Here is a 21,476-nt window from a genome sequence, read left to right on the forward strand (position 1 = left end):
AAGAGCTGTAAATGACAGACATACTTTTCAAACTGAAAGTTGCTGTATCTTTTAAATAAAGGTACGTTGATGTCATATGCTACCATTTGCAGGGAAATCTTAAGCAGTAGTTCCTTGGCTCATAGCTATGCCACCTTGTGAAGCAGAATACAGTTTCTTAAGTTGACTGTATGGTATAGATGGTTGTGATATGTGCACAGAGTGGAGAGTTGTATTTGTCTTCATATTGATAAATAATTGTTTCTCAAAAAGAAACCTTCCAGATGAAATAGGCATTATTCTCCCTGTCTTGTTGGTTCACTGGAATCAATACTGTACAACTGTCTCCATTTCCATTAAGCTTATTTCATAATTTACCAAACCAAGCAAATTGCTTGTGGAAGCAGATGAAAGCAAAGAAATGAAAATACATGATCAAATGCCAAGTCCTTTACATTTATTTAAACCGATTCCAGTACCACCCCTGATTAACACCAATTTAAAATAGTCAACCATTAAAGAGTTTATGAACTTCGTCAACCATTAAAGAGTCTATAAACTTGGTTAATCGAACAAAATACAATAAATGATCTGGTTGCCATTTTTGTTGCTGTGCTGAGCTTTGAATTTGTGTACACAGTAAGTTTTACTGAGTAATCATGAACTTAATTGTTCTGATACCATCCGCATTGCTTGATTGACATCTCCTTGCAGCAACATAAAGAAAGAAAGAAAGAGAGAGATAGAGAGAGAGCAAATATTCCAGTGTCCAGAACTATGGCACAGTTATTCAGTGTGCAACAAACACAGATTGAATGGCCCCATAGGTACCTCAGACATTTATACATCTAAGAAAAAGCATCACAGATAATTTAGTGAGGCTTACATATCTATAAAAGAAAATTGAGAAGTCACACAGTCCAGGAAACATGGGCCATCAATCAGTTTATTTCATTTAATGTAAATGGATAGATAAAAAACATTTACTCACCAAGCAGTGGCAGGGGAAAACACACACACACACACACACACACACACACACACACAAGGATTTAACATGCCAATACCTTTCATCTAAGTACTCCTTGACCATTGTCATTCGGAATGACTGCTGTTGGGCTGCTGGTGTACCCTTATATATTCTAACAGCAAGCTGTGACATCACTGTCACTCACAATGTCGCCATATATGGGCATTCATTGACTTTGAATTCGATGCACCCACTTCACCCCTGTAATTGCTGTATTTCACTGTACAACCAGTCAAAGATGGGGCAGATCTTAGGACCCTGGGGTTTAAAAAATACCTGGCAAGTGTGGCCAGTCTTACATCAGACAAATAGTGCACACTGGAGAACAACACTACTCCAAAAAGAATCTGCTTTAGCTGAACATGCTCATGGCAGATGCCAATAGTTTCTAGGACAATATACATTAAGAAGTCATTGAAATAAAAGACATTGACAGCACTCTTAATAGAACCGGCTGCCTAGTGCTGCATGGGCTACAGAAATTGCAAGGTTGAAACTGGCACATCAAACTCAGAGCCAACATATGCCCATTGTGCATACAAGGATGTACCAGCATTCCACCAGCAATCATTCCATGCTGTGATAGCCAAGGGGTACTTGATCAGAAACTCATGGCATTTTGACCATTTGACACAGTTGGAAACCCAAAAGTATTTTATTCAATGTTACCACTATGTGATTCTACATTCTTATATAAACTAGTTTTCTTGAAGTGGAGATTCTAATTCAATGTTTTGAAGACATACTACTCTCCAGATTGAATACGTTTGAAGTAATGATTATAATGTCTTTGATTAGATTAGATTAGTTTTTCATTCCATAGATCCGTGTTGAGGTGATCCTCGTTGATGTGGAACATGTCACCTTTTTATATATATTTTTAAGCTGAAATAACAGTGCTAATAGTATAAATACTCTCCTGGAAATGGAAAAAAGAACACATTGACACCGGTGTGTCAGACCCACCATACTTGCTCCGGACACTGCGAGAGGGCTGTACAAGCAATGATCACACGCACGGCACAGCGGACACACCAGGAACCGCGGTGTTGGCCGTCGAATGGCGCTAGCTGCGCAGCATTTGTGCACCGCCGCCGTCAGTGTCAGCCAGTTTGCCGTGGCATACGGAGCTCCATCGCAGTCTTTAACACTGGTAGCATGCCGCGACAGCGTGGACGTGAACGTATGTGCAGTTGACGGACTTTGAGCGAGGGCGTATAGTGGGCATGCGGGAGGCCGGGTGGACGTACCGCCGAACTGCTCAACACGTGGGGCGTGAGGTCTCCACAGTACATCAATGTTGTCTCCAGTGGTCGGCGGAAGGTGCACGTGCCCGTCGACCTGGGACCGGACCGCAGCGACGCACGGATGCACGCCAAGACCGTAGGATCCTACGCAGTGCCATAGGGGACCGCACCGCCACTTCCCAGCAAATTAGGGACACTGTTGCTCCTGGGGTATCGGCGAGGACCATTCGCAACCGTCTCCATGCAGCTGGGCTACGGTCCCGCACACCATTAGGCCGGCTTCCGCTCACGCCCCAACATCGTGTAGTCCGCCTCCAGTGGTGTCGCGACAGGCGTGAATGGAGGGACGAATGGAGACGTGTCGTCTTCAGCGATGAGGGTCGCTTCTGCCTTGGTGCCAATGATGGTCGTATGCGTGTTTGGCGCCGTGCAGGTGAACGCCACAATCAGGACTGCATACGACCGAGGCACTTGAAATTTCAAGTTGCCGCCGCTCATACCTCACCTGTCTTTCAACAACTTCTTTGCCTCTGTACTTCCGCCTCGACTGACATCTCTGCCCTTACTCTTTGCCTTTAAATATGGCTGCTTGTGTCTGTGTATGTGCGGATGGATATGTGTGTGTGTGTGTGTGTGTGCGAGTGTACACCTGTCCTTTTTTTCCCCTAAGGGAAGTCTTTCCGCTCCCGGGATTGGAATGACTCCTTACCCTCTCCCTTAAAACCCACATCCTTTCATTTTTCCCTCTCCTTCCCTCTTTCCTGACGAAGCAACTGCCAGTTGCGAAAGCTCGTAATTCTGTGTGTGTGTTTGTGTGTTTTGTTCATGTGCCTGTCTGCCGGCGCTTTCCCGCTTGGTAAGTCTTGGAATATTTGTTTTAATATATATATATATATATATATATATATATATATATATATATATATATATATATATATATATATATATATATATATATATATATAATGATGTAAATAAAACAGAAAGAAACTTCCACATGGGAAAAATATAATTGGCCATCCTGCTGCCAAAGAAGACCGAGAAGAAGGCCTAAAAACAAAAAGAGACAGCGCAATCGGCACCGCTGCGTGCTTCCGTGGCACGCAGCGCGCCATTTGCCGGCTCGGCTCGGCTCAAAAACAATGTATGTGCGGATGGATATGTGTGTGTGTGTGTGCGAGTGTACACCTGTACTTTTTTTCCCATAAGGGAAGTCTTTCTGCTCCCGGGATTGGAATGACTCCTTACCCTCTCCCTTAAAACCCACATCCTTTCATTTTTCCCTCTCCTTCCCTCTTTCCTGACGAAGCAACTGCCAGTTGCGAAAGCTCGTAATTCTGTGTGTGTGTTTGTGTGTTTTGTTCATGTGCCTGTCTGCCGGCGCTTTCCCGCTTGGTAAGTCTTGGAATCTTTGTTTTTAATATATATATATATATAACACAGACCATCCTGCAAAAATATAACACAATCACAAAAAATAAAAAAGTAAGAAACCCTTTAAAAGTAGCCAACACATATAACAAATTTTTCACTGGTGTTGCTGATAATATGATACGATCAGACTTACATAAGAGCACCCAAGCCAATAAATATAAAATAACTGCTTGTAGAGGGTCAATGTACATCAGTTCTATCTCACAAGATGAAGTAGCTTATGCAATGAAAGACGTGAAAAATTCCAACTCTGCAGGTGTTGATGGTGTCCCTTTAACAATCTTACAGACCAGTGCATCAAACCTGATTAAGTACTTACACATTTATGCGATTGCTCACTCCAGGCAGGCACTTTCCCTGATATACTGAAAATATCTAAAGTCATTCCAGTATATAAAAAGGTGAGAAAGATAACGTAAATAACTACAGGCCTATCACAGTTTCCTCCTGCATTTCAAAAACATTAGAAAAACTTATGTATAACAAATTTATGAAATTTGTAAATAAAAACAGTATCTTATGTGATGAACAACATGGAATCAAAAATAGAAGGTCGACAGCAACTGCTATTTATTAGTACATCAGTTCCGTATCAAGCCTAGTGGACAAGAAACAGGAATCAGTAGGGGTATTTATTGACCTTTCAAACGTTTTTGACATGGTGGACCATAAGATTTGCAGCTGTCAAAGCTTGAAAAATGCAGTATTTGATGTATCAGTTCCTTCCCGAGCAATCGTAAGAAGGCAGTGTGCATCGAGCACACAAATATCCACCTAAAAACTGTATCTGAACAGTTATCAGACTATAAACAAATTAAATATAGCATACTCCAAGAATCAGTCCACAATGCTACTGAAAGGAGACACCAATGAGCAATTACAGCAATCAGTAAACACTGTCACATAATAATTTAGCAGCTGAGCATGGAATAAGAGCTTGTAATAAATAGTAAAAAAAAAAAAAAAAACCATTGCACTAAAATTCCACAATACTCCAAACAAGGACATGTTTACCTCATAGGTCTTTATCAATGATGAGCTGTATGGTAACAGTTCGGAAACCAAATCCTTTGGACTTTGGCTGCAGAGCAATTTAAAATGGAAGATGACCTAAACAAATTGCAAAATGATTTAGATAAGATATCTGTATGGTGCAAAAAGTGGTAACTGACACTGAATAAAGAAAAGTGTGAAGTTCTTCACATGAGTACTAAAAGAAATCCGCTAAATTTCGATTACGCAATAAGTCACACAAATCTGAAGGCTGTAAATTCAACTAGATACTTAGGGATTACAATTACAAACAACCTAAATTCGAATGATCACATAGATAATGTTGTTGGTAGAGCAAATCAAAGACTGCTTACACCATGCTTGTCCACCCTACTCTGGAGTGTTGCTGTGCAGCGTGGCATCTGCATCAGGTGGGACTGACGGATGACATCGAAAAAGTGCAAAGAAGGGTAGCTCATTTTGTATTATCATGAAATTGGGGAGATAGTGCCACAGACATGATACGTGAATTGGAATGGCAATAATTACAACAAAGGCATTTTTCGTTGAGATGGGATCTTCTCACAAAATTTCAATCAACAGTTTTCTCCCCCGATTGCGAAAACATTCTGTCGGCATGAGGAATGATCATTACAATAAAATAAGAGAAATCAGGGCTTGCACAGAAAAATTTTAGTCCTCATTTTTCCCGTGCACCATTCAAAAGTGGAACAGTACAGTGACAGCTTGAAGATGGTTCATTGAACCCTCTGCCAGGCATTTTATTGTGAATAGCAGATTAATTACGCACGCGAATTGTAAGTAAGCAGTGAATTAAACTTATAGGTAAACGTTTCCAGTTGGTATAAATATATTATAAGTGTTGTTACATTAGTGGAAGTCTTAGTGAAATGTTAAATAAGATTAAACGGGGTCAGAAGTTTATTTTCCTTCTCACGCCTATTGCACAGACTTTAGGCTTAATTTCACGCGTGCGTATCGTAAGTAAACAGTGACTTAAACTTACATGTAATTACCACTTTTTTTTATCCATTACTCTTTCAACTTATTTATATTTGCCTGAATAGTTTCTATGGTCCTTTGTTTACGTATTAGCCAGTACTTAAATCAGTTTATACGATTTCTGTTTTTGCCATGAGTAAGAAGTGTGTGACATGCCATAGGATCGTTAGTTCCGGGGTATGGTGTGATGGGTGTTGTAGTTTCTTTCATTGGGACGAATGTAGTGGTGTGGGAAATGGGGACATAAATGAGGCTCACTAGTTGTATTGTAGAATCTGCAGTAGAGATAGGAAAATACTGGAACAGGAAGGGAAAATTGCAGCTCTTCAAGCTGACCTAGACAAGGCAAGGGAGAATCTGGACAGGTTAAAGAGGGAGAAGGGTGAACAGAGGTGGGAAGTGGCAACAGGTAATAGGGGGAACAGGCAAAGTAGAGCATCAGACAGCTTTGTGATAAATCTTGAAAATAGGTTTGACCTGTTGCCTCAATCAGAATCTGATGAGCCTCATGTAACTGAAGCTGTAGAAAGGGCACAACAAGCTTTCAAGGACTCAAAAAAGATGGAGAAATTTGTAAAGAGAAAGAAAATTCTGTTGTTAGGTAGTTCCCATGGTAGAGGCGTTGGCCAACTACTGCAGGAAAATCTAGGTCCAGAGTACCAGGTCACAAACTTTTTCAAGCCTAGTGCAGTTCTGGGTCAGGTAACAGAGGATATAGGTTCTTTATGCAAGGATTTCACGAAGGAAGATGCCTTGGTTATAGTGGGTGGTCCGGGGAACAGCATTAACAGAGACTCTGAATATTTCATAGAGAGTGACCTGGTGAAGATAGCATCACCAACGAAGCATACGAGTGTGGGATTTGTGTCTGTGTTGAGATGCCATGATCGGCCTCATTTGAACTCTTCTGTAGGGAGGGTGAACTTGGAGTTGGAGTGGTTGCTTAGGACAGATATAGGGTCCCATATTGGTTTGATTCCTGTGAATGCTATTGATAGGTGGGACTACACTAGGCATGGCCTTCTCCTCAATAGGAAAGGGAAGGGAAAACTGTCTGGCTTGATTGCAGAAAAATGAAGGGGGGGGGGGGGGGGGCACTGTCACAAGTGGTAAAATACTAGTGGTCACAGGTGTCAGAGGGATGCCTTTTTTAGGATAGGGTAGGGGGATAGAAAACGAGTTTTAAGAGAGATTGTCAGACACACTCAGTTTGAGAAAACAGATGAACAGGAGTCAGATTTCAGCATACAGCCTCCATTTAAACAATGTTTAACAGAAAATAATCAGAAACTGCCAGTTCATCTTCACCAAAGCAGTTATAATCCCAGTATCAGTTATCTTTATTACACCAGAACATTCCGGGACTCAGAAATAAAGTTGATGAACTACTCATTTGTATCGATGAAATGAATTCATCTAACCAAATTGACATAATTTGCCTCTCTGAACATCAAGTGACCACTGGTATAGATATATTAGACATTTCAGGATTTAAGCTAGCTTCCTACTTCTGCAGAGTAGATATGGATGGAGGAGGAGTTGCCACATTTATTAAAGGCTACCTAAATTCAGGAACATTGACATTAATAAATTCTGTTTAGAGCAGCATCTAGAAGCATGTGCAACAGAAGTAGTGTTCCATAACAGATCCTATAGAATAGTAACTATTTACCGAGCACCTGCAGGAAATTATAATCTATTCATAAATCATCTAGAAGCTCTTTTGGGTTATTTAACAGTAAGAAACAAAGAAATTTTGATTGCTGCTGACTTTAATACCGATTTTCTAATTCAATCTTCCAGTAAACATTTGCTGCAGTTAGTAATTTTGTCTTTCAATCTAACTCACACTGTAAACTTTCCAACTAGGATTTTAAATCCTCAAGGACAGCCATTGATAACATTTCTATAGACAAATCAAAGGAACAAAATCATATCATAAAACCTGTAATAAATGGACTATCAGATCATGACATGCAGCTCCTTGTTTTAGATGTAAATTCTAAGCAGATTGTCAAGACTGCTAAATCTGAGTACAAGTGAGTATTCAGTCAACCAAAAATTGAGTGTTTTAGAAAACTGCTCAAAGATATGAACTGGAAAGATGTTTATAGTGCTCATGACATGAATGAAAAATATAACACATTCATGAATAATGTCAGTACCATGTTTGAAAACTGTTTTCCTCTAAAAGTTACTCAAATTAAACAGAAGTCTATAATAAAACCATGGATCACACAAGGAATAAAGATTTTCTGTAAGACAAAAAGGAAAATGTATCTGTTGACCAAGAATAGCTCCAATGCTGATGATTTAGCTAAATATAAGGAATACTGTAAAATATTAAAAAAAGTAATTCAGACATCTAAACAAATGCACTACGAGAAGAAGATAGCAATGTCAGGGAACAAAATAAAAACAATATGGGATATAGTGAAAGAGGAGACTGGTAGAACCAGAAAGGAACAGGAGCAAATAGCATTAAGGGTAGATGACACATTAATAACCAATGGGCATAGTGTGGCAGATCTATTTAACAAGTACTTTATATCCGTTACTGATAGAATGGGATTGTCAGGATCAGTAAATAATGCCCTTGAATATCTGAAACTAGCTTTTACAAATAGCTTCAGCTACATGAATATGTCACTCACTCCACCAAAATAAATAACTTCCATAATAAAATCTTTAAAAACAAAGCATTCTAGTGGTTACGATGAAAAATCAACAAAGTTAATTAAGGAATGTTCTTGTGAGTTTAGTACAATTCTAAGTTACTTGTGTAACCAGTCAATTATAACTGGGACATTTCCTGACTGGCTGAAATATGCAGATGTTAAGCCTCTATTCAAGAAAGGGGATAAAGAGATGCCATCAAACTACAGACCGATTTCACTTTTGCCAGCATTCTCAAAAATTTTAGAAAAAGTAATGTACAGGCAGCTTCTCAACCATCTGACCACAAATAACATATTATCAAGAACACAGTTTGGATTTCTGAAGGGTTCTGATATCGAAAAGGCTATTTACACCTACAGTGAAAATGTACTTAATTCATTAAATAACAAGTTACAAGCAGGAGGTATTTTCTGTGATTTATCAAAGGCATTCAATTTTGTAAACCACAACATCCTTTTAAATAAATCAGAATTCTATTGTGTCACGGGCAGTGCTGCAAAATGGTTCAAGTCATACCTCGCTAACAGGAAACAAAGGGTGTCAGTGCAAGGGACTAGTGAATTAAGTCATCAGTCATCGTCAGAATGGGAAGAAATTACATGTGGTGGTCCCACAAGGATCCATGTTAGGGCCATTGCTTTTTCTTGTCTACATTAATGATCTCTCATCAGTTACACTGCCAGAAGCAGAGTTCGTTTTGTTTGCAAATGACACAAGTATTGCAATAAATAGTATGTCGAGTGTAGTTCTAGAAAGATCTGCTAATGATATTTTCATGGATATTAATAAATGGTTTAAAGCCAACTCACTGACATTAAACTACGAAAAGACTCACTATATGCAATTCAGAAGCTGTAAGGGGTTTCCACCCAGCATATGCATAAAGTACGAAGAAGAGCAGATAGAAGAAGTTGACAGTCTTAAATTCCTGGGATTACAACTTGATAATAAATTCAGTTGGGAGGAGCACACCACAGAATTGCAGAAACGCCTTAACAAATCTGTATTTGCAATTCGAGTGTTAGCAGACATAGGCGACATAAAAGTGAAAAAGCTTGCATACTTTGCCTACTTTCATTCCATAATGTCATATGGTATAATATTTTGGGGTAACTCTTCAAGACAAACAAAAGTTTTCAGAGTCCAAAAGCATGTAATACGTGTTATTTGTGGAGTAAAGTCACGGACGTCTTGTAGAAACCTCTTCAAAGAACTGCGTATACTAACTACTGCCTCTCAGTATATTTACTTCTAAATGAAATTTGTCCTAAATAATATATCTCTCTTTCCAACAAACAGCTCAGTTCATACATACAATACCAGGAACAAAAATGATCTGCACAAGGACTTAAAAGCACTTGAGGATCTCCTCAACACGGATCTAATCTAATGTAGATGAAGCATATTAAATACCTTAAAGCAGAACTGAGCAAGCCATGGTACCTTCTTTGCGCACTGAAATGTTGTGGGTAGACAACAGTAATGAATGTTTATCATGCCCTCTTCCATTCTTGCCTTAAATATGGAGTCACTTTCTGGGGAAACTCTGATTAGAATCTTGTTTGGATGCAGATCTAGAGACTCTTGCAAACCATTTTATGATATCTGACATTCCTCCATTAGCATGAGTGTATAGTATGGGATCCTTCTATTCTTTAAAGTAAATGTAATATGTAAGGACTGCAGAATGCCCCCCCCCCTTCCCAAAAAAAAACAAAAAAAAACTGCGATGTACGTGATCAGTTTACCAGACAAAACAAAAATTTACATATAGCCCAAATCAACACATCTCTGTGCCAAAAAGGTACTTTCCACATGGGGGTTAAATTTTGTAACAAACTCCCTAACTGCCTGAAAACATAAAAAGCTGAGGTCAAAAACTTTGGAAAATCTAAAGTCACATTTACAACATCTCTGCTTTTACTTCATCGAAAAATATTTAAATTAATGAAGTATGTTGTATAAATACATAATGTATAAATTTTATTATTGTAACCTTAAATAAGTATGCCCAGAAATCACTTTCAGAAGTGTGCTTATACGAGGGTGAGTCAAACGAAAACCTTAAATTTGTAATAACAAATCGAAATTTCGCTCTGTTATCCTGTAAGTTGGTAAGCGTGCTACAAACAGCATGCAGAATGGCCTTTAGGTGGCAGCTTACTGCAAATGCACACATACCATCACAGTATCAGTATAAAGATGGCCGCCCCACTTGTGACTTGCACCAGGGAAGAACAGCGTTCTGTTGTTCAGTTTTTGCATAGTGAAGGTGTGAAACCTATTGAAATTCATTGGCAAATGAAGGTTCAGTACGGTGATGCATGTTTGTTACAGCAGCAAGTCTATGAATGTAGTAGGAAGTTCACAAATGGTGTGACTTCAGTCGAAGATGCTACTCTTCCAGGTCAGGCACAACGAGTTGTGACTCCACAGCACATTTCAACAGTTGAACCCATAGCGAAGGAAAGCCACCAAGTGACACTGAATGACATTACAGCTTGTTTACAGATTAGTCATGGGTCAGCACACCACATTGTGCATGATGTGCTCCAGTTTCACAAAGTGTCTGCAAGATGGGTGCCACGGCAGCTGACTCCTGAAATGAGAGAACGAAGTGTTGATGCTGGTGAAGAACTTCTTTGGCACTTTGAACGAGAAGGTGATGGCTTCCTTGCAAGAATCGTTACTGGGGACAAAACTTGGGTTCACTTCCACCAACCAGAAATGAAGAGAGTGAGCAAGGAATGGCGCCATTCCTCATCACCAAAACCAAAGAAGTTTCTAACAGAACCATCAGCAGGGAAGGTTATGCTGACTCTCTTTTGGGATGACAAAATGCGTCATTTTGGAGCATTACATGTGTAGAGGGACCACCGCCACCAGTGCATCATACACAGATCTCCAAAAAAATCATCTGCCACCTGCAATCAAATGAAAGTGACGTGGATTGCTGTCAGCAGGTGTCCTTTTGGAACATGACAATGCAAGGCCCCACACTGCCTGTACAACAGTTGCAACTATCACAGACCTGCATTTTAAATGTTGTCCTCATCCACCATACTCACCAGACCTTGCCCCAAGTGATTTCCATATGTTTGGACCACTCAGAGACGCAATGGGAGGAAAAAAGTTCCGTTCTAATTAAGAGGTACGCCACACGGTGCATGAGTGGTTGTGCGGACTACCAAAAGAATTTTTTTCTAAAGGAATTTTTGCACTTTGTAAGTGCTGGAGGACTTGCATTGAGTGTGGGGGAGATTATGTTGAAAAGTGATACACCTTTGTACCACTTCTGCACAATAAATGATATTTTAAAAAATATTTAAGGTTTTCGTTTGACTCACCCTCATGACTTGACTTGTCCAGTGTCTTATGCAAAAGATGCTTTTCTAAACAACAGGGCCAATAAATACAATACAGTACAATCATGGCAGGCACCATGCTATTTATGGTGGTATACCATCGCCTTCCTCTGACCTTTGAACTGACTTACCCAGCCAGTTATAAGAGAACTACCAGCTAAACGTGGGTCCAAATTACAGTAAGCCTTGCTTTACACACATACAACTCATTGTTAGAGGCTAAAAAAAGGAATATCCGACAAAATATTTTGTACCAGTGTGAACCGAATCATAGACCTTTATAGTGTGACACTCGCCCATTTGGCCTTCGAGCCACATATATTAAAACTACAAAAACTAGTACAAGTCCACATCAACCACAATTTCATTTACAAATCTCACAAATTAAATGACATAACAATTTTCAGCCCCCCTCCCCCCATGAACCATCGACCTTGCCGTTGGTGGGGAGGCTTGCGTGCCTCAACGATACAGATAGCCGTACCGTAGGTGCAACCACAACGGAGGGGTATCTGTTGAGAGGCCAGACAAACATGTGATTCCTGAAGAGGGGCAGCAGCCTTTTCAGTAGTTGCAGGGGCAACAGTCTGGATCTGGCCCTGTAACACTCACCAAAACAGCCTTGCTATTGTGGTACTGCAAACGGCTGAAAGCAAGGGTAAACTACAGCCGTAATTTTTCCCAGGGGCATGCAGCTTTACTGTATGATTAAATGATGATGGCGTCCTCTTGGATAAAATATTCCAGAGGTAAAATAGTCCCCCATTCGATTCTCCGGGCGGGGACACGCAAGAGGACATCGTTATCAAGAGAAAGACAACTGGCAGTCTACGGATCTAAGCGTGGAATGTCAGATTCCTTAATCGGGCAGGTAGGTTAGAAAATTTAAAAAGAGAAAGGATAGGTTAAAGATAAATATAGTGGGAATTAGTGAAGTTTGGTGGCAGGAGGAACAAGACTTTTGGTCCAGTGAATACAGGGTTATAAATACAAAATCAAATAGGGGTAATGCAGAAGTAGGTTTAATAATGAATTTAAAAAAATAGGAGTGCGGGTAAGCTACTACAAACAGCATAGTGAACGCATTATTGTGGCCAAGATAGACACGAAGCCCACACCTACTACAGTAGTACAAGTTTATATGCCAACTAGCTCTGCAGATGACGAAGAAATTGAAGAAATGTATGATGAAATAAAAGAAATTATTCAGATAGTAAAGGGTGATGAAAATTTAATAGTCATGGGTGACTGGAATTCGAGAATAGGAAAAGGGAGAGAAGAAAACATAGTAAGTGAATATGGATTGGGGCTAAGTAATGAAAGAGGAAGCCGCCTGGTAGAATTTTGCGCAGAGCATAACTTAATCATAGCTAATACTTGGATCAAGAATCATAAAAGAAGGTTGTATACATGGAAGAAGCCTGGAGATACTGACAGCTTTCAGACAGATTATATAATGGTAAGACAGAGATTTAGGAACAAGGTTTTAAATTGTAAGACATTTCCAGGGGCAGATGTGGACTCTGACCACAATCTATTGGCTATGAACTATTGATTAAAAACTGAAGAAACTGCAAAAAGGCGGGAATTTAAGGAGATGGGACCTGGATAAACTGACTAAACCAGAGGTTGTACAGAGTTTCAGGGAGAGCAAAAGGGAACAATTGACAGAAATGGAGGAAAGAAATACAATAGAAGAAAAATGGGTAGCTTGGATCGACAGGAAGTGCAAAATGGCTAAGCAGGAATGGCTAGAGGACAAATGTAAGGGTTTAGAGGCTTATCTCACAAGGGGTATGATAGATACTGCCTACAGGAAAATTAAAGAGACCTTTGGAGAAAAGAGCACCACTTGCATGAATATCAAGAGCTCAGATGGAAACCCAGTTCTACGCAAAGAAGGGTTGCAGAAAGGTGGAAGGAGTATATAGAGGGTCTATACAGGGCCGATGTTCTTGAGGACAATATTATGGAAATGGAAGAGGATGTAGATGAAGATGGAATGGGAGATATGATACTGCGTGAAGCGTTTGACAGAGCACTGAAGGACCTAAGTCAAAACAAGGCCCCGGGAGTAGACATCATTCCATTAGAACTACTGACAGCCTTGGAAGAGCCAGGCCTAACAAAACTGGTGAGCAATATGTATGAGACAGGCGAAATTCCCTCAGACTTCAAGAAGGATATAATAATTGCAATACCAAAGAAAGCAGGGGTTGACAGATGTGAAAATTACAGAACTATCAGTTTAATAAGTCACAGCTGCAAAATACTAATGTGAGTTCTTTACAGATGAATGGAAAAATTGCTAGAAGCTGACCTCAGGCAAGATCAGTTTGAATTCTGTAGAAATGTTGGAACACGTGAGGCAATACTGACCCTACAACTTATCTTAGAAGAAAGATTAAGGAAAGGCAAACCTACGTTTCTAGCTTTTGTAGACTTAGAGAAAGCTTTTGACAATGTTGACTGGAATAGTCTCTTTCAAAATCTGAAGATGGCAGGGGTAAAATATAGGGAGCGAAAGGCTATTTACAATTTGTAAGGAAACCAGATGGCAGTTATAAGAGTCAAGGGACATGAAAGGGAAGCAGTGGTTGGGAAGGGAGTGAGACAGGTTTGTAGCCTCTCCCCGATACTATTCAATCTGTATATTGAGCAAACAGTAAAGAAAACAAAAGAAATGTTCGGCGTAGGTATTAAAATCCATGGAGAAGAAATAAAAACATTGAGGTTTGCCGACGACATTGTAATTCTGTCAGATACAGCAAAGGACTTGGAAGAGCAGTTGAATGGAATGGACAGTGTCTTGAAAGGAGGGTATAAGATGAACATCAACAAAAGCATAACGAGGATAATGGAATGTAGTCAAATTAAATCGGGTGATGCTGAGGGAATTAGATTAGGAAATGAGACACTTAAAGTAGTAAAGGAGTTTTGCTATTTGGGGAGCAAAATAACTGATGATGGTCGAAGTAGAGTGGATATAAAATGTAGACTGGTAATGGCAAGGAAAGCGTTTCTGAAGAAGAGAAATTTGTTAACATTGAATATAGATTTATGTATCAGGAAGTCGTTTCTGAAAGTATTTGTTTGGAGTGTAGCCATGTATGGAAGTGAAACATGGATGATAACTAGTTTGGACAAGAAGAGAATAGAAGCTTTTGAAATGTGGTGCTACAGAAGAATGCTGAAGATTAGATGGGTAGATCACATAACCAATGAGGAGGTACTGAATAGAATTGGGAAGAAGAGACGTTTGTGGCACAACTTGACTAGATGAAGGGATCCCTTGGTAGGACATGTTCTGAGGTATTACGGGATCCCGAATTTAGTACTGGAGGGCAGTGTGGAGGGTAAAAATCATAGAGGAAGAGAGAGAGATGAATACACTAAGCAGATCCAGAAGGATGTAGGCTGCAGTAGGTACTGGGAGATGAAGAAGCTTGCACAGGGTAGAGGAGCATGGAGAGCTGCATCCACCCTGTCTCAGGACTGAAGACCACAACAAACAAACATATACAATTTTCAGGAGTTCAAGTGGCATCAGATTAGTGAATAGACAACATATTTATGTTTTCCTTTTATTTATATGTACTCATTTCTGTTTTGGCATGTGCATAAAGTGATAGGATGGTATGCTTTTCATTTCGTTTTTGTGTACTTGGTAATTTACGGCTGATTATGTGTTAAATTCACTATTTACTTTAGAGAACTGGGCTGTAACCATTCTGTGAAAAGTCAATACCCAGTCAGCAGATACAAACATCTCCAAGGGCACCTTCCATTGAATTAGGTTACAGAGCACTTACTCATATGTTGATTTCATCAACAATCAGACTATATTGTATATGGAACAGACATTCCAAACTTATCACACATGCTTTACATTTTTTTTAGTATGATGCTGTATTCAAATACTTATTAAAAATATTTATGTAAAAATCGAACTGATATCCTCAATATCATGAAAAGTTTCCACTCACCATATAGCAGAGATGCTGAGTCGCAGATAGGCACAACAAAAAGACTCTCACAATGAAAGATTTTGTGTGTGTGTTTGTGTGAGATCTATTGTTGATGAAGGCTTTAACAGCCAAAAGCTGTAATTGTGAGAATCTTTTTGTTGTGTCTATCGGCAACTTAGCATCTCTGCTATATGATGAGTAGCAACTTTCCTTTTCATAATATTGTTACATTCCGTCCTGGATTTTCCATTGTTTGATTTTAAATAGCATCCCCCATTTATGAGACTCACAGATAATTGAGAAAAATTAGTTTGTCTTATTAGCCACTTATGTTGGAACTTAAATTTCTGGATACTAATAATGCAAATAATCAGTAGCACCCTATGCCTTTGCATATGAAATAAAATAATGTTTCATAGAAATAAATAAATGATGCTTTTCCATATGTAGCCAGTGCCCACAGTTTCATGAATTTCAATAATTTAGGAGTATGGAAGACATGTTTAGTCATTGACAGGCACACACAAAAAAAGGAGAAGGAAAACTTTGCTGAAGTTTAGAAAAAAACCTTTGACGAGCTAGATCTCACACACACACACACACACACACACACACACACACACACACACACACACACCATAAGATATTGTTACTGTGCAACTCCAACTACACACACCACATGTCCAAAATAAATAAAGCCATCTGGATCAGTCCCTGCAACATTGGCATCTCTGAGCTACATGAATGGGAAATTTGGGGTGGAGTGTAACAATATATATATATAAAAAGAAGGTAGAGGGTGAGAGAAGAATGGGTAGTGGGGTTAGTGAAGAATGAAGCCAGGAGGATTATGCAGGTGATGGTGTTGCAAGAAAAGGGTAAGTAATGGATAGAGGGTGAGGGAACAATGGGTAGGTGAGTTAGTGGAGATAGAAACCAGGAGGATTGTGGGGATAAAGGATGTGTTGTAAGGATAGTTCCCATCTATGTAGTTCAGAGAAGCTGATACTGAAATGAAGGATCCAGGTAGAGAATACAGAAATACATCTCCGTGATGAGGACATCCCAGAACCACCTCTGTTCCCTTCATAAGATATTATTACTGTGCAACTCCAACTACACACACGCCACATCTCCAAAATAAATAAAGCCATATGGATCCTTCCCTGCAACATGGGCTTCTCTGAACTACATGAATGGGAAAATCAGGATGGAATGTAACAATATAACGAAAAGGATAGTTGCTGCTCATCATATAGTATAGATGCTGAGTCACAGATAGGCAGAACAAAAAGATTATCAAACAATTACCTTTCGGCCAACAAAGCCTTTGTCAAAATTAGACAACATACACTCAGGCGCACACTCTGCAAACGCAACTCACACACACATGACCACAGCTTCTGGTGGCTAGAGCCACAGTGCCTCTGGCTGTAGCTACCAGAGATTGTGGTCATGTGTGTGTGCGTGAGTTGTGTATGCTTGAGTCTATATGTGTTTGTATTGTCTAATTCTGACAAAAACTTGTTGGCCAAAAGGTAACTGTGTGACAGTCTTTTTGTTGTGCAAGTCTGTGACTCAGCATCTCCACTATATGGTAATAGCAACTATTCTTTTCATTATACTACTACATAGATTGAGTTAGTCTTGCAACAAATCCTTCGCTTCCATAATCCTCCTGGCCTAGATCTCCATTAACTCACTGTTCCCACATTCTCTAACCAATAGTTTCCTTACTCTATTTCGTAAATGTAAAATGAATTACTGTGCTGTAAACCACAGTATAATAACTTAAGAAAAATAGCAAGGATTCTGTTGTAAATACTGCAAGTTCAAGAATGTAAAATAATAAATCCTGTTTCAAACAATGGAAACTCGAAGTTGGAATATCAACAGTATAAGAAAATGAACATCAACAAAAGCAAAATGAGAATAATGGAATGTATTTGAATTAAATCAGGTGATGCTGCAGGAATTAGATTAGGAAATGAGACGCTTAAAGTAGTAAATGAGTTTTGCTATTTGGGGAGCAAAATAACTGATGATGGTCGAAGTAGAGAGGATATAAAATGTAGACTGGCAATGGCAACGATAGCATTTCTGAAGAAGAGAAATTTGTTAACATCGAGTGTAGATTTAAGTGTGAGGAAGTCCTTTCTGTAAGTATTTGTATGGAGTGTAGCGATGTATGGAAGTGAAACGTGGATGATAAATAGTTTAGACAAGAAGAGAATAGAAGCTTTCGAAATGTGGCGCTACAGAAGAAAGCTGAAGATTAGATGGGTAGATGATGTAACTAATGAGGAGGTATTGAATAGAATTGGAGAGAAGAAAAATTTGTGCCTCAACTTGACTAGAAGAAGGGATCGGTTGGTAGGGCATATTCTGAGGCATCAAGGGATCACCAATTTAGTATTTGAGGGCAGCGTGGAGGGTAAAAATCGTAGAGGGAGAGCAAGAGAAAAATACACTAAACAGATTCAGATGGCTGTTCCCTTTAATTGTTGATATGTCTAGCCTTCGAATGTGAAGAAGTTGTGAGTCAGTATGAAGCTGGCTAAGGTAATGAGGAAAGAGGTTTTAGGTAGGGTGGCAGGTGATCGGCGTGAAAGGAAGTGCTCCATCGCAGCGAGGCCCTGGATGGGCGGAATATTTGTGTATAAGGAAGTGGCATCAATGGTTACAAGGATGGTTTCTGGGGGTAACAGAATGGGTAAGGATTCCAGGTGTTCGAGAAAATGGTTGGTGTCTTTGATGAAGGTTGGGAGACTGCATGTAATGGGTTGAAGGTGTTGATCTTCGTAGGCAGAGATATGTTCTGTGGGGGCTTGGTAACCAGTTACAATGGGGCGGCCAGGATAATTTGGTTTGTGAATTTTCAGAAGTAGGTAGAAGGGAAGGGTGCGGGTTGTCGGTGGGGTCAGGAGGTTTATGGAGTCAGATGAAAGGTTTTGTAGGGGGCCTAAGGTTCTCTGGATTCCTTGATGCTCCACCTGGACATCATAAATGGGATTACCTTGGCAAACTTTGTTTGTGGTGTTGTCTGAAAGCTGATGCAGTCCCTCAGCCACATACTCCCGACGATCAAGTACCACGGTTGTGGAACCCTTGTCCACCAGAAGAATGACTATGGATCGGTCAGCCTTAAGATCACGGATAGCCTGGGCTTCAGCTGTGGTGATGTTGGGAGTAGGATTAGGGTTTTTCATGAAGGATTGACAGGCAAGGCTGGAAATGAGAAATTCCTGGAAGGTTTGGAGAGGATGTTTTTGAAGAAGAGGAGGTGGGCCCCGCTGTGACGGAGGACTCAACTGTTCCAGTCAGGATTCAATTTGGATAGTGTCTTAGGGAGTTGGATCATTAGGAGTCACCCCTGCCTTCTACCTACTTCCGAAAATTCACAAACCCAATCTTCCCGGTCGCCCCATTGTAGCTGGTTACCAAGCCCCCACAGAACGTATCTCTGCCTACGTAGATCAACGCCTTCAACCCATTACATGCAGTCTCCCATCCTTCATCAAAGACACCAACCACTTTCTTGAATGCATGGAATCCTTACCCAATCTGTTACCCCCAGAAACCATCCTTGTTACCATTGATGCCACTTCCTTATACACAAATATTCCGCACATCCAGGGCCTCGCTGCGATGGAGCACTTCCTTTCACGCCGATCACCTGCCACCCTACCTAAAACCTCTTTCCTCATTACCTTAGCAAGCTTCATCCCGACTCACAACTTCTTCACTTTTGAAGGCCAGACATACCAACAATTAAAGGGAACAGCCATGGGTACCAGGATGGGCCCCTTGTATGCCAACCTATATATGGGTCACTTAGAGGAATCCTTCTTGGTTACCCAGGCCTGCCAATCCAGAGTTTGGTACAGATTTATTGATGACATTTTCATGACCTGGACTCACATTGAAGAAGAACTCCAGAATTTCCTCTCCAACCTCAACTTCTTTGGTTCCATCAGATTCACCTGGTCCTACTCCAAATCCCTTGCCACTTTCCTTGACATTGACCTCCATCTGTCCAATGGCCAGCTTCACACATCCGTCCACATCAAACCCACCAACAAGCAACAGTATCTCCATTATGACAGCTGCCACCCACTCCATATCAAACGGTCCCTTCCCTACAGCCTAGGTCTTCGTGGCAAACGAATCTGCTCCAGTCCGGAATCCTTGAACCATTACACCAACAACCTGAAAACAGCTTTCGCATCCCACAACTACCCTCCCGACCTGGTACAGAAGCAAATAACCAGAGCCACTTCCTCATCCCCTCAAACCCAGAACCTCCCATAGAAGAACCCCAAAAGTGCCCCACTTGTAACAGGATACTTTCCGGGACTGGATCAGACTCTGAATGTGGCTCTCCAGCAGGTATACGACTTCCTCAAATCCTGCCCTGAAATGAGATTCATCCTTCATGAAATCCTCTCCACTCCACCAAGAGTGTCTTTCCGCTGTCCACCTAACCTTCGTAACCTCCTGGTACATCCTTATGAAATACCCAAACCACCTTCCCTACCCTCTGGCTCCTACCCTTGTAACTGCCCCTGGTGTAAAACCTGTCCCATGCAGCCACCCACCACCACCTACTCCAGTCCTGTAACCCGAAAGGTGTACACGATCAAAGGCAGAGCCACGTGTGAAAGCACCCACATGATTTACCAACTGACCTGCCTACATTGTGAAGCTTCCTACGTGGGAATGACCAGCAACAAACTGTCCATTCGCATGAATGGACACAGGCAGACAGTGTTTGTTGGTAATGAGGATCACCCTGTGGCTAAACATGCCTTGGTGCACGGCCAGCACATCTTGGCACAGTGTTACACTGTCTGGGTTATCTGGATACTTCCCACCAATACCAACCTCTCAGAACTCCGGAGATGGGAACTTGCCCTTCAGTATATCCTCTCTTTCCATTACCCACCAGGCCACAACCTCCGCTAATTTCAAGTTGCCGCTGCTCATTCCTCACCTGTCATTCAACAACTTCTTTACATCTATACTTCCACCTCAACTTCCTCCAAGGTAAGTCTTTCCGTTCCCGGGATTGGGATGACCCCTTACCCTCTTCCTTAAAACCCACATCCTTTCGTCTTTCCCTCTCCTTCCCTCTTTCCTGATGAAGCAACCGTGGGTTGCGAAAGCTTGAATTTTGTGTGTGTGTTTGTGTTTGTTTGTGTGTCTATCAACATACCAACGCTTTCATTTTAAAATATATATATTCTCACAAGCAAGCTCAGCTCACACACATGACCACCAGTTGTAGCAGTGTGAACCACAATGCTAACAATTTAGCTTTCAGCCTAAGCCCTCTTCAGAAAAGAAAATGCATACATATTCACACAAGCAAGAACTTCTCACACACACATGACTGGTAGCTCGGACTGGAATGCAGCTGTCACATGGAATGAAAGCAGTGATTGGTGGGGGGCAAGGGAGGGGAGGGGAAGAGTGAGGGATAGCAAGGTACACGCGGGGGAGAGAAAAGTACTGTCTGTTGGAGCATGCAGGGACTACATGGAGGCATGAAGGTTGCCAGCACAGTTTTCGGATCTGAGTTGCCAGAGTTGGCGGTCACGTATGCATGAAGTGTGCTTGCTTGTATGAATGAATGTGTATATGTTTTCTTTTCTGAAGAAGGCTTTGGATGAAAGTTAAATTGTAACCAACTTTTTGTTTTATCGTGCCTGTCTGCAATTCAATGCGTCTCTTCACTATGATTCGTAATGTATCCCTT

General features: G+C 40.7%; 1 protein-coding gene across 1 annotated transcript in view; it reads left to right on the forward strand.

Moving 5' to 3' along the window:
- LOC126335346 (structural maintenance of chromosomes protein 4-like) overlaps positions 1–21,476 on the forward strand; it is a 298,803-nt gene that overhangs the window by 210,583 nt on the left and 66,744 nt on the right.

This window comes from Schistocerca gregaria, chromosome 2, assembly GCF_023897955.1.
Source record: "Schistocerca gregaria isolate iqSchGreg1 chromosome 2, iqSchGreg1.2, whole genome shotgun sequence".
NCBI classification, from domain to species: domain Eukaryota; kingdom Metazoa; phylum Arthropoda; class Insecta; order Orthoptera; family Acrididae; genus Schistocerca; species Schistocerca gregaria.